This window comes from Nicotiana attenuata, unplaced genomic scaffold, assembly GCF_001879085.1.
Source record: "Nicotiana attenuata strain UT unplaced genomic scaffold, NIATTr2, whole genome shotgun sequence".
NCBI lineage: Eukaryota > Viridiplantae > Streptophyta > Magnoliopsida > Solanales > Solanaceae > Nicotiana > Nicotiana attenuata.
In genome coordinates this window covers 12,774-25,873 of record NW_017676641.1, presented here as the reverse complement: position 1 = coordinate 25,873, position 13,100 = coordinate 12,774, and the positions used below count along the sequence as shown (strand labels likewise).

Sequence of the window (13,100 nt, the reverse complement as noted above, 5' to 3'; positions counted from 1 at the left end):
AAATTTACATTTGATGGATAGTTAATTTTCTTTTGTATTATCTATTCATTGCGTTGATACTTAGTAAATAGCGATTGTATGATTAATACGACAAGTTAGCGAGATAATTGCATCCTGAAATGAAAATAAGGCTATGAAAGTATATGCACTCACCCATATTGTTTTTTCTTAAAGTAAACATACATAATTTGTCCATATATCCTCTTTGGCCTTTAGCGTCAAAGTTTGGCAATGTATTCTCTCTTAATGTATGTAAAAATTTGTATTATGTCTTATGCATTTAGGGATTAGTCTTGGCTGGAAAATTTTGAGGATGTTGATAATTTAGGAAGCATGAAGTAATACAACAATCTAACATATATCAACCGTGATTGAGGAAGGCCGATAATGCAAATAAGTTATCCAAAGTTATTGTTATGATATTATGCAACCTTTGACTTTGATGCTTACAGTAATTCATTTGTTGGATTGAAGTTTCCAGCATAACAGTCAAGGCAGAGAAAACTAACGAGTTCATGTAAGTTGGTTTGAAAAGAGTGGTTCAATTGCAACTACTTAGAATCCTATTCAACATGAAGGATGGAGTTCGAAGTGAAATGATATGCTGGTGAATTTGTAATTTTTATTTGTTTTTCTTTCGTATGATAAAATCAAGCTAATTGCATATTGTCCTTCTACTGCACATATTGTAGAGTCCTAAATATTAATTTACTAAAGTATTGTAATCCTAAAGATCGTGACTAATTTTAGTGTACCAAAATATTGTTTAATAAGAAGTGCTTTTAGTTCTTTACTTTAATTCTCACATCTTACAATATAATATTTTTTTCTTTAAAATTATTCGCGCATGGCGTGAGGACATATACTACTACTTATTGAAAAAGGCTTACCAACATAATTAAGGCAATTATTATTTATGAAAAGTAAAAATCTGTGGAATTTGAAGAGCCATTAACAAATTAAGCATAGGCTAATTCAATCAATAAATATGTGAAAGGAAAGTCCAAGGAACATTAATCAAGAAACAACAATATAAAGGCAAGAAATGGTTTCCATTTTCCCCGAGGATGATTCTCGGTTTAGCAGATCCTTTTTAATCTTTCATTTTTGTTGTCTTTATTATTTTTTTCCTTTTTCACCTTAAAGAAAAATTTGCAAAGAAAATTAGAAAATTTTTGAGGGATGGAGAAATATGTAGAATTTTGAATGATGCGCGTCGGAATCAGAATAATGACCAGATTTAACTCCCATCGCCTTCAAACGTCACGAATGATGAAGACCACCATCTCTATTGTGGCGTCAGCGATGATTTGTGAGCTATGAATGAAGAGAGGGGGCTGGTTTTCTAAAAGACTGTAATTAATTTGTTCTTTAAAGTGTGTTATGGTCTCAAGTAGGGCCGTCTAAAGGGAGGGTACTAATTCTTAAAGTTACTGGTACGGGGACGGCAAGCTAAGGGGAGGATTTCTTAAGGGTATTTTTCTTAAGGGGATTTAAGAGTACACTGTAAGGGTATTTTTACTGGTATCCTACCAATACTCCTACTAGTCCGAAGAGTCCGGTATAAGGTTGCGGTACCGATACTTAGGGGTAATAGAAAATTAAAAATAAACAAGATTATATCTAAATATAAACAAACTTTAATTGATGAAAAAAAATTCAATACTTTTATTTCAATACTTATTAAAATAAAATTATAGTTTGCGGAATTTTTCAATAACTTCTATTGGTTCTTCGCTTGAAATTGATAGCACCTGTTCTTCTGCATCCTGCTGTCTCCGCTAGATAGTATTTCACTATAGGCATCTTCGTCTTTTTGAATTATTTCTGGAAGACCATAGTTTCTTCTTTTCCATTATTTCAACAAGTCTTCATTTCCCTCATCATCGCAAACATTATTATTAACAGTTATTCTAGGAAAACGTTGAAAAGCAAGATTATACGTTTCTTGTATGTAACGCCTAAACCCGGACAAATTAGTATTTGTTTCAAAACGAGGACCCCCCTCCTTAACATTATCCTTAGTCAATCTATTACACTTTTTTTTACCAATATAGGAGCCATTTTTAATAATAAATAGTTAAAATTACAACAGAAACACAAGTATAACAAAAATAGATGTGAAAAATTAATATGAGTGCTAGAACGTTAATTGTAATTAGAGATAGAGAGAGATAGACAATTAGAGAGATACGAGTTTTGTGTGAAAATTGAAAGATGAAATGGGGTATTTATAGTTTTAAAATAGGGACAAAGTGTATTTGACCAAGCTTAGAGGTTAAAAAATATATAGTAGGGGGTAGAGGGTGTTAGGAAGGCAAAAATAGTTGTTTTTACCGTTTCCAACGGCTATTATTTTCTAAAAAAAAAAACCTTTGGCTAACAGTGCAAAAACGGTCACAATTAAAATTAAAAAACTTAAGGGTACGGGTACCAGTACCGGTACGGACGGTCCAGTTTCTTAATGGTACTAACTGTATCGGTACTAAGGGTATTTTTTGCGGTGCCCTCCCATTATCTTTACCCTTTATCCAAATCCTTCACCCCTATCCTCAACGGACCGGTACTGTGCGGTACGGGGACGGATAATACCCTCCCCTTAGACAACCCTAATATTCAATTTTTTTTAAATGAAAAGACAACATATATGATTTAACATAATGACTATTTACTGCCAAAAGTATTGTGTTTTTTTTGTACGCTATAAATTTGGGTTTAAACTCAAATACTTTAAAATACGTATATGGTTAAAGTAATAAAATATTATTTTTGCTACATGTTAAATAATGATGAATACTAAGTATAAACGCGCAAAGCACGCGTCCAAAACTAGTAAACCTATTGAAAACACTTAAGACATTTTGTGGGAGCCCTTGTTCATTCCTTCTTCTTTTAAAAATAAAAATAAAATATGAACGTGTTTTCTTCAATAACATATGAAACGAGTTCAAGAATCAAACATTTGTAAGTGTCAAACTTGATTATTTAAGATTCTATTGGTCTATTAGGCCAATTCGAGTTTTGGCAGCATTCTTTAAGATAGGTTTGATCTAGTTAAAGAAATTGGTTTTCAGACTATACGAGTTTTGTTAATGTTCGCCGTGCCTTTGTTGATTTCTGAGTGCTCTCTGATTGTCACAGCAATTAAGTCTTCTCGTTCCTCAAGCTGAGCATCTCCTTTTCTTCAATCAATGTTACGTTGTTGTAGGATGGTGTAAACATTCTTGAATCATCTTATTTCAATTGACTGCTTACTTACCAGGTTTCATTTGACTTCAGCCATTTTTGCTCAGTGATCCAATTCAATACATTCCTGCACAAGATACTTTGGATCAGTCAACATTCTTTTTCTCATAGTACAAAATCTTGCGAGGTTAACAGCCTCAGCGCAACGTACTGTGTACCAATTTTTGTTAGGTTTTCTAGTGATTTGTCAAATGTTGGTCGTAGTATAAGGAGATAATGCATAAGACCCCATTCAACTTGTCCTGGAAAATCATTTACACACCTAAACTTTACGGGTGTCCTAACATCCCATTATTTTTTTTAAAATTGTATTTATTTACTCCCTCCTAAGCCCTGGCCAGCCGCGCGTGTTGGACAACCGAATTGAGCTCGTCCTTACTCTATTTTAATCGTTGAAAACACCCAAAAAAAAGAAATATATTTTTAACGTTAATATAACCCCCAACCAACGGTAAAATCCCCTCTTCCCCAATATTTTACCAAACCCAATTGAAGAACCCTAATTTCTTCTTCTTCTAATTTCTACCGAAATTCCATCAAATTGCCCTTTGAAGTTTTAATCTTTCAAGGCAAAGGTTAATCTTTCTCCTTCTTAATAACTCTAATTTCTTTCTTTTATTATTGTTATGTCTTTCTCCTAAAATCCAGTTATCTGATCTTTGAAAGCAAATGCAAATTATCTGACTTTGATATTGTCTTTTTGTGTTGTAGTTGTTGCAATGCCTTCAAAAGGCTTGAATTTGACAAGTCTTTGCACGGAAGAGGAAGAAAATGAGTCTAGTGGAGAAATTCGATGCAACCATGGCTATGAGCTGCCTTTGTTAACAGCTTGGACCCCTAGGAACCCAGGAAGAAGATATTGGGTTTGTCCATACTATGGGGTAAATGATAGTAAAAATTCCTTGACTAATTGAGTTGTGAAAAATTATCATTCATTAATTTTCTTTTGTTATTCATCTTAGGGTCCACGATCTTGTGATTTTTGGGTTTGGAAGGATTCCGAAATTGATCCTAGGTCCAAATTTGTTATTCCAAAATTGCTTGACAAAATGGGTGAACTTGAGAATGCATTATAAGGCTTTGAAAATCTTGCCAAGCCGAGGACAACTTTAAAGGTTGAAAACACTATAGAAGACGACAAGATGAAGAAGATTGAGGCTCAATTGGTGAAATTGCAAGATGATATGGAGAAGATGAAAGAGAAGAAAAAGAAGTGGAAGAGTAAATTGGCAAAGTCAAAGGCTAGGGAAAATGTACTTTGGTTCATTATATTGAGGATGTGTATTATTCTTGTTGCTTGTGGGTATCCAGGAATCTCATTGAAAGAAGATGCAATGAGGTTGCCATTGTGAATCTAGTTTTGTCATCTCAATATGAATGTAGTTGTTGCTTGTAAGTTTTATTTTGTATGTTTACAATGGACCTTTCATTTGAATGTAAGCCTTTTGTAGTTTTGTCATCTCAATATTTTGTAGATTTCTCATCTCAATATGTATGTAGTTGTTGCTTATCAATTGTTGTTTCTAAAGAAGTGTTGTTTTTACATTGTGAAGTAAACTACATACTCCATAAACTTCAGAACTTGGCAATCAACAATAGACACACAATAGTACTAAGTTTTCTTGTCACCAACCAAAGTATTTCATTTCATGGCCAACACACATACTATCAACCTTGTGATCCCATAACATTTCTGATATGTACAACACATAGATCACCAAAACATTATATATGCATTTGTTGCATACAAGTCACAAAATGAGTTAACAAAACAGCTGTTTGTTGTCATTGTAGCAGCAGCAAAACAGACACCAAATGTAACAAAAAGCAAAATGCAGTCTATAGCTACCTAAAAATCCTTATCAAAATACAGAATTGCAGTCTATAGCTGCATAAAATTTTAGCATAATGCAGTCTATTGCAATACAGTCATCAACAAAATAATATCTTCATCAATTGGGTTGATTTGCAGTGGTGCTTTCCTGGCTCAACTTAGCAGCCCTAGACCTTGTTTGAATGATTTTCTTGCCTCTCAATTGTTGAAGCTGCCTTGATGTCATAGCTTCTTTACCTTTCCATTTAACATCTCATGTTGGTTGATGGCCTAGATCTCCAGTTACTTCTGCCGAGGACCTCACATTCTTAAAGTTTGTGGATGACATTCCAGGCTGCCAAAACCCAACAGAAAATCAGACACTGAATTCACCTAAATATGTGAGTTTGTGTTAGACTTACATTCTGAATTTTGAAGCCACTTTGAGTGTGTAAAACTATCATCCCAACCATCCTTGGTTTCTTATATTGTGTTCTTACATCAGTGCTAGTACCAACATGAGGTGGTATAAAGTTGGGTTTTGTGACTCAGACCACATATTCATACCCAAGACAGGCTGAAGAAAGTAACTGTATGTTGTTGTCACGACCCAAAATCCACTAAGGGTCGTGGCGGCGCCGGACACCTCTGTCAGGCAAGCCCACTAAATCATCAATTAAATCCTCTTTTAATACTTTTGAAAATCTAGAATTTTTCCTTCCATTTTTCATAAATATAAGATCACTAATTGAATTCAAATTTAAATAATAACAATTTGTACAAATCCGTTAAAAACCTTCCCAGAAACCCGGTGTCACAAGTGCATGAGCGACTACTGATAAGTGAAATAAAATACAACATCCGTCCGAAATACAGGGGACAGGGAATAATATACAAATGCTGAAAGGAACTACACTAGCTGCGGTCGCCTCCAATGATGCAGCTCACCTAGTCCCAGAAACATCCGTGCTGCTACGCCCAGTAGGCTGCTAGAGGTATATATACCTGTGCAACCAAAATGCACAGAAGTGTAGTATGAGTACGTAATCAACGTGTACTCAGTGAGTATCCCGCCTAATCCTGAAGGGGTAGAGACGAGATGGCCAACTTCGACACTCACTAGAGGTCAATTAACAATATTCTATAATGCGAGGATAATCATGGATTCATATAGTAGTTCTAATTCACGAAGCCAGGAAAACAGGTAAACACCCTCAACAATTAATCAAGGGCCTCAAGGTTTATCTTTATATCTTTCAATTTATATCAAGCCACGAAGGGCAAGTTTTGCGATTAAAAATCCTCAAGTGACAAATAACATGCGCAAATCACACTGAGGCGACGGCCCGACCAACAGGAATGTAAAATGTGAACTGCCGAGGGTCGAGCGGCACGAACCATAGATGCATCTATTTTCACCGAGGCGTTCGGCCCGTTCCATAAATAAACATATATCCTGCACGCTAATCATCCATGCGACGCAGGCATACATAAAATACATGCTCAAGTAGGGAATTAAGAGTTTACGGGGCTATTTTATCAAATAAAAACCAAATCCTCTTTTAACAATTCAAGAAAACGATGTTTAATCCTTTTGAAATTCATTTACTAGTTCAACTTGATTTTTAACAATTCAAATGTCAATAAGGTTCCAAATATCCCAGGTATAGCATGCTTTGGGTCCTAGACTACCCGGACAATAGCATAATAGTAGCTACGCACGGACTCTCGTCACCTCCTGCGTACGTAGCCCCCACAATTAGGGGCACATAATCAATTTAACTCACCTATGGGGTAGTTTCCCCTTCACAAGATTAGAAAGGAGACTCACCTCGCTCCGAAGACTCATAACCGGCATTCTACATTCTTCCGAAGGCTTGAACCAACGCACAATGCACCAAAACTAGTCAATTAACGACAAATTAATGAGAACATGCTCAAATACTTGTTAAAAATTCAGATTATACAAATTCCCAACTTCGCTTAGTGAAATTACCAAAATTCCCTCGGGTCCACGTGCCCGGAAATTATAATTTTTCGAAGATAAAGGTTACCCATGACCTTAGGAACTCACCTACATAATTTTCTCTTAATTTCATATTCAAAATCGTGGCTAAAATCCAAGATTATAACTTTCTAGGTTTTCAACCAAAACCCCAATATTTNCTGCGGGTCGCCTCGCAAACTGCAACTCACCTAGTCCCAGAATTATCCATGCTGCTACGCCCAGTAGGCTGCTAGAAGTGTACATGTACCTGTGCAACAAAAATGCACAGAAGTGTAGTATGAGTACGTAATCAACGTGTACTCAGTGAGTATCCTGCCTAATCCCGAAGGGGTAGAGACGAGATGGCCAACTTCGACACTCACTAGAGGTCAATTAACAATATTCTATAAGTGCGAGGAAAAATCATGGGTTTATACAGAAGTTCTAATTGTGAAGCCAGAAAACAGGTAAACACCTTCAACAATAAATCAAGGGCTTCAAAGTCTATTCTTTATTATCTTATCAGTTTATATCAAGCCACATAGGGCCAATTCCACATTTACGATTCTTCAAGTAACAGATAAACATGCGCAAATCACACCGAGGCGACGGCCCGCTCCAACAGGAATGTAAACTGTGCACTGCCGAGGGTCGAGCGGCACGAACCATAGATGTATCTATTTTCACTGAGGCGTTCGGCCCGTTCCATAAATAAATACATATCCTGCTCGCGAATCATCCATGCGACGCAGGCACACATAAAATACATGCTCAAGTAGGAAATTAAGAGCTCATCGAGGATAATCATCCAAATAAACAACTTTCTCTTTTTAAATTCCTTTACCAATTCATGGTGATTTAAACAATTCAAACTATCAATGGGTTCACAGTAATCCAAGTATAACATACTGTTCGAGTCCTAGACTACCCGGACAATAGCATAATAGTAGCTACGCACGGACTCTCGTCACCTCGTGCGTACGTAGCCCCCACAAATAGGAGCACATAACCAGTTTACTCACCTATGGGGTAAATTCCCCCTCACAAGATTAGAAAGGAGACTCACCTCGCTCCGAAGACTCATAACCGGCATTCTACATTCTTCCGAAGGCTTGAACCAACGCACAATGCACCAAAACTAGTCAATTAACGACAAATTAACGAGAGCATGCTCAAATACTTGTTAAAAATTCAGATTATACAAATTCCCAACTTCGTTTAGTGAAATGACCAAAATGCCCTGGGCCCACGTGCCCGGAATCCATAATTTTTTCGAAGATAAAGGTTACCCATGACCTTAGGAACTCAAGTACATAATTTTCTCTTAATTCCATACTCAAAATCGTGGCTAAAATCCAAGATTATAACTTTCTAGGTTTTCAACCAAAACCCCAATATTTACTCTAATTTCCATGCTTAAATCCATATATAATTGATATATTTAACTCAAAAGTGATAGGGATAACTTACCTTAATCATTGACGACAAAATCCTCTCTTGAAGCTCCCCAAAAATCGCCCAAGCCATGAAGAAATGGGAGAAATGGACTCAATCCCACGATTTAAAACAAGCTTCTGCTCCCAGCTATTTCCGCTAGTTCCGCTTCTGCGGATGTCGCTTCTGCGACTTTTTCGCCGCTTCTGCGGCTTTGGGCATAAGGGCATTGACCGCTTCTGCGGTCCCTGGGCCGCTTCTGCGGTTTCCTGGGCCTGACCCCCTTTCCGCTTCTGCGAGCTTCGGACCACATCTGCAGTCCCGCTTCTGCGGTCCAAGAACCGCAGATGCGGTTATGACAGAAGCAGCACACTCAAGCCTTCCAAATTCCAATTTCGATCCATTAACCACCCGGAATCCACTCGGGGCCCCCGGGACCCCAACCAATCATACAAACCAATCCCAAAACACATTACGGACTTGCTCGAGGCCTCAAACCACATCAAACAACGCTAAAACCATGAATTACACCCCGATTCAAGCTTTATGAACTTTGAACTTTCCAACTTCTATTTCCGATGTTTAAACCTATCAAATCATGTCCGATTGACTTCAAATTATTCATACAAGTCATATTTGACATTACGGACCTACTCCAACTTTCGGAATTGGATTCCGACCCCGATATCAAAAAGTCAACTTCCGGTCAAACTTCCCAAAACCTTCAAATTTCTATCTTTAGCCAAATGGCTTCAAAATGATCTACGGACCTCCGAATTCACTTCCGGTCGCGCTCCCAACTCCAGAATCACCATACGGAGCTACTCCCAGTCTCGTAATTCCAAACGGACAATGATAACACCGAAATTCACTTCAAGCCAAACTTATGAAATTCCTTCAAAAATGCTAACTTCCACAATAGGCGCCAAAACGCTCCCGGGTTATCCAAAACCCAATCCGGGCATACGCCCAAATCCGAAATCACCATACGAACCTGCTGGAACATTCAGATCTCGATTCCGAGGTCGTTTACTCAAAGTTCCAATCCTAGTTCATTCTTTCAACTTTAAGCTTCCGAAATGAGAATTCTCTTCCCAAATCAACTCCAAACTTCCCGAAATTAAATTCCGACCACGCGTACAAGTCATAATACCTTAAATGAAGTTGTTCATGGCCTCCGACTGCTGAACGGAGCGCTAGTACTCAAAACGACCGGTCGGGTCGTTACATTCTCTCCCACTTAAACATACGTTCGTCCTCGAACGTGCTGAGAACTACTCTAAAGTAGTCCGAAATCACTGTTTAGCACCTCATGCACCTTCCCGTGCTATCACAACTCAATTGAGCACATTAGCTCGATAAATTCTGAAGACATTCCCTTTTATTCAAGCAATTAAGCCCTAGAGCACGATTCCAACATCCGGAATTCCAGGCCAGCCCTGTTTCCAACATACGATCACCATATCAATTACTACACGCTGTACTCAAGCATGACTGCATAACCTTGCTGACTTCTCACTTTGCAACACTTAATACACAAGACCACGATAACATCCTTCTTTGATCAACTTAACATAAATTCAATGAATCAGATGCTCCCATTGTACCTCATGACGCACATCAGTCTTACTCCAACCCTTACAATACCGCCACGACGGAAGAGATGTACCAACATTCATAATCAATCGCCGAGTCAACAAAAAATTTGTTCTACACTCCTGACAAGGCCTTCACCTCATTCTGAACCCAATAATGGTCTTATCTCCATAACATACCTCATATAGCTGGATTGCACCGAATCCTAGATCAAGGGATCTCGTCTCATCCGATACAACTGCCCAGGAAATAAGCCACCCCAGAAATTGTTAAAATCTCATATGATGCTACCATGCGCCAATAGGCTACCAATTAGAACGTCATGCAAAAGGAAAACGAACTCTGAAAGGAATTACCAATCCCCCGCACTAATACGGACTTTCCTCAGAAGATAGGAAACGAAACACACAAGGAACAACATATAGAAAACTAGACTCGACATCACACTGTTGCGGTGCGCAACCCGATCCAAATAACATACCCATGGCGGCGTGCCACCCGATCCTCACATAGATCTCACATAAGGAGATTGCACTTCGAGCTAAATCTGCTCATCACAATAAAAATATCAAATTTCGATCGTAAGCATGCTAAGTGCATAATGCCATCCCTGAGAAAACACATAGCGCTATAGGCTACAAAACTCAAGCACAACTAAGGTGTGGTACAAGATTTGAATCTCAAGAGCCATTCCGCTCACATAACATCATCGCCACGCGGAACCTTAACATATAAGAATTTACCAAGCCGTCTCACAACTCACACGGCGCCATACATCATTACCTGGAATAGCTGATGACAAAATAACACCCCGACTGTCCCTTCATAAGGAACGCTCGCTGAAACATACACAGCTGGCCTGATATAAAGCCCTGTTCACATATATAAATCAATCCATTGATCTCAAGCCGATTTCTGATTGCGCCCTCTTGGCTAACCACCTTTCAAAGGTCCATAGTAACTCCCTTTTCCTAATAATCCATAAGAACAACCATCATAACAGGAGCAACCTCCTCAGTTCATAACCCAATAAACGAAGTGCCCTCTAGGCCTAAATTCTCAAATTAATGATATTGCCACAATCCTCATACTTGGTCTAATTCCTTAGTCCATCAAGTGACCACATGTCACACTTATACAATCTTCCCGTGGGTCACGCCCTTACAATCTTCCGAAATAAATATCGGGTCCGCTCATCCCAACCATCGGCCGCACTAACGCTGAAAAGCGATCAAGAATACTTAACCAGGGCACAAAGCCTTTTTCACAAAACATCGATCTCAGGTGGCGCTGAAAACAACACCAATTTACTTTAATCATTCACCCCTTTCCATGCTCATCCGAGCCCGTGACATCCTTACCAGCACCAAACTGCAACCTTAATCCTCACTTCGAATTTCTATGCTACTCACTGCACCCAACGTGCTAATATACGATAGAGCACGATTTTCATCATAACTCCGAAATCATTAATATTTTAACACTTCATCATATAAGAACTTCGCACTTACTCACTTCAGGAGAACCATAGCAACACGCAGGTAAATTCCCATAACCGTAGGATATGCAAATCTGCAAGTAGTGGTCCAAGCCACCATAACCCCTTCCGGAATTTGCTTCCACACAACCAGCCATAACGATAAAAGGCTTCTGAATAACATTGATTGCGGCGGCCGACAAGCCTGATACGTACCATCACGAATCATACACGTAACTTGATCACGCTGAATGAACTGATCACAGATCCCAACAGGCCAAGTTCAACTATGGCTAATCAATCCCTTTCCTTCCAATTTATCCTTGAGTGCTTTGGAAATAATACTAACTCCATTCAACACATAACATACTCCATCTACACTCACCCCGAGTGACCNATCAATATAGCTTATATATATATGTATAATATATATAGTTACGCTGTACTATGCACTAAGTATAAGCGTATTAGGTAATATTATATCGAATATGGCTTATATATATGTAATATATATAGTTACGCTGTACTATGCACTAAGTATAAGCGTATTAGGTAATATTATATCGAATATGGCTTATATATATGTAATATATATAGTTACGCTGTACTATGCACTAAGTATAAGCGTATTAGGTAATATTATATCGAATATGGCTTATATATATATATATATATATATATATATATATATATATATATATATATATATATATATATATATATATATATATATGGCCAAAATAGTCAATACATTTTGGCTACCAAAAATAGCAACCAAGGTTGGTCGCTTTCTGTAAATACAGTAGCTAAAAAACGGGTTTCCCCTCATATTCTCTTATTTTCTCTCTTCTCTCTCTCACACCCAAACTCCCCATCCCCTTCCGTCTCCCTCCATCGACGCTGCCGTCCCCCTCCACCCTCCACCGACCGGAGGCAGCAGCAGCTCCACCGCCGGTGTCCTTCACTGTCCAGGTAGGTTTCTCTCTCCTTTCCTTATTTTTTTCGAAATACACAGATTTATTTTAATTCTTTGTAGTTTGATTTGTAAAAATTAATTGTTCTTAGCTAAATTAAATCTAGGATAACTATTAGTAGCTAAAATAATTAGTTTTACCTATTAATTTGGGGGAAAATGGGTTGAAGAGAAGAAACCCTAAATTTTTAGGGTTTATGTTAAGTCTTGTTATAGTTGGGTCAAATTAGAATTTAGTTCTTGTGAGGATTAGAATCTAGATCTGATTATCTTGATATTTATTTTATTTCATTATTTGACTCATGTAGATTTTCCTAAATAGAACGTTTCTACTTTATCACAAAATTGAAACACGAAGAATATGGTAGCCAATCTAAAATCCGTTTAATTAAATGATAGATAATTAATAAATTTATCTTTGGAAGTTAGGAGTTATTAATTTGAGAATACACCCCTTATATTTATAAATAAAACACTTAACCCATTACATTATTGTCACGACCCAAAATCCACTAAGGGTCGTGGTGGCGCCGGACACCGCTGTCAGGCAAGCCAATTAAATTACCGATTTAAA

The 13,100-nt window shown here is 37.8% G+C and overlaps 1 long non-coding RNA gene across 1 annotated transcript; it reads left to right on the top strand.

Annotated features, from left to right (window-relative positions):
- The first annotated feature begins 3,853 nt into the window (after positions 1 to 3,853).
- On the top strand, positions 3,854 to 4,754 carry LOC109221144. The gene is made up of 2 exons (XR_002067205.1): positions 3,854 to 4,109; positions 4,209 to 4,754. It is a non-coding gene; the product is annotated as an uncharacterized LOC109221144 (long non-coding RNA).
- The last annotated feature ends 8,346 nt before the right edge of the window (positions 4,755 to 13,100 follow it).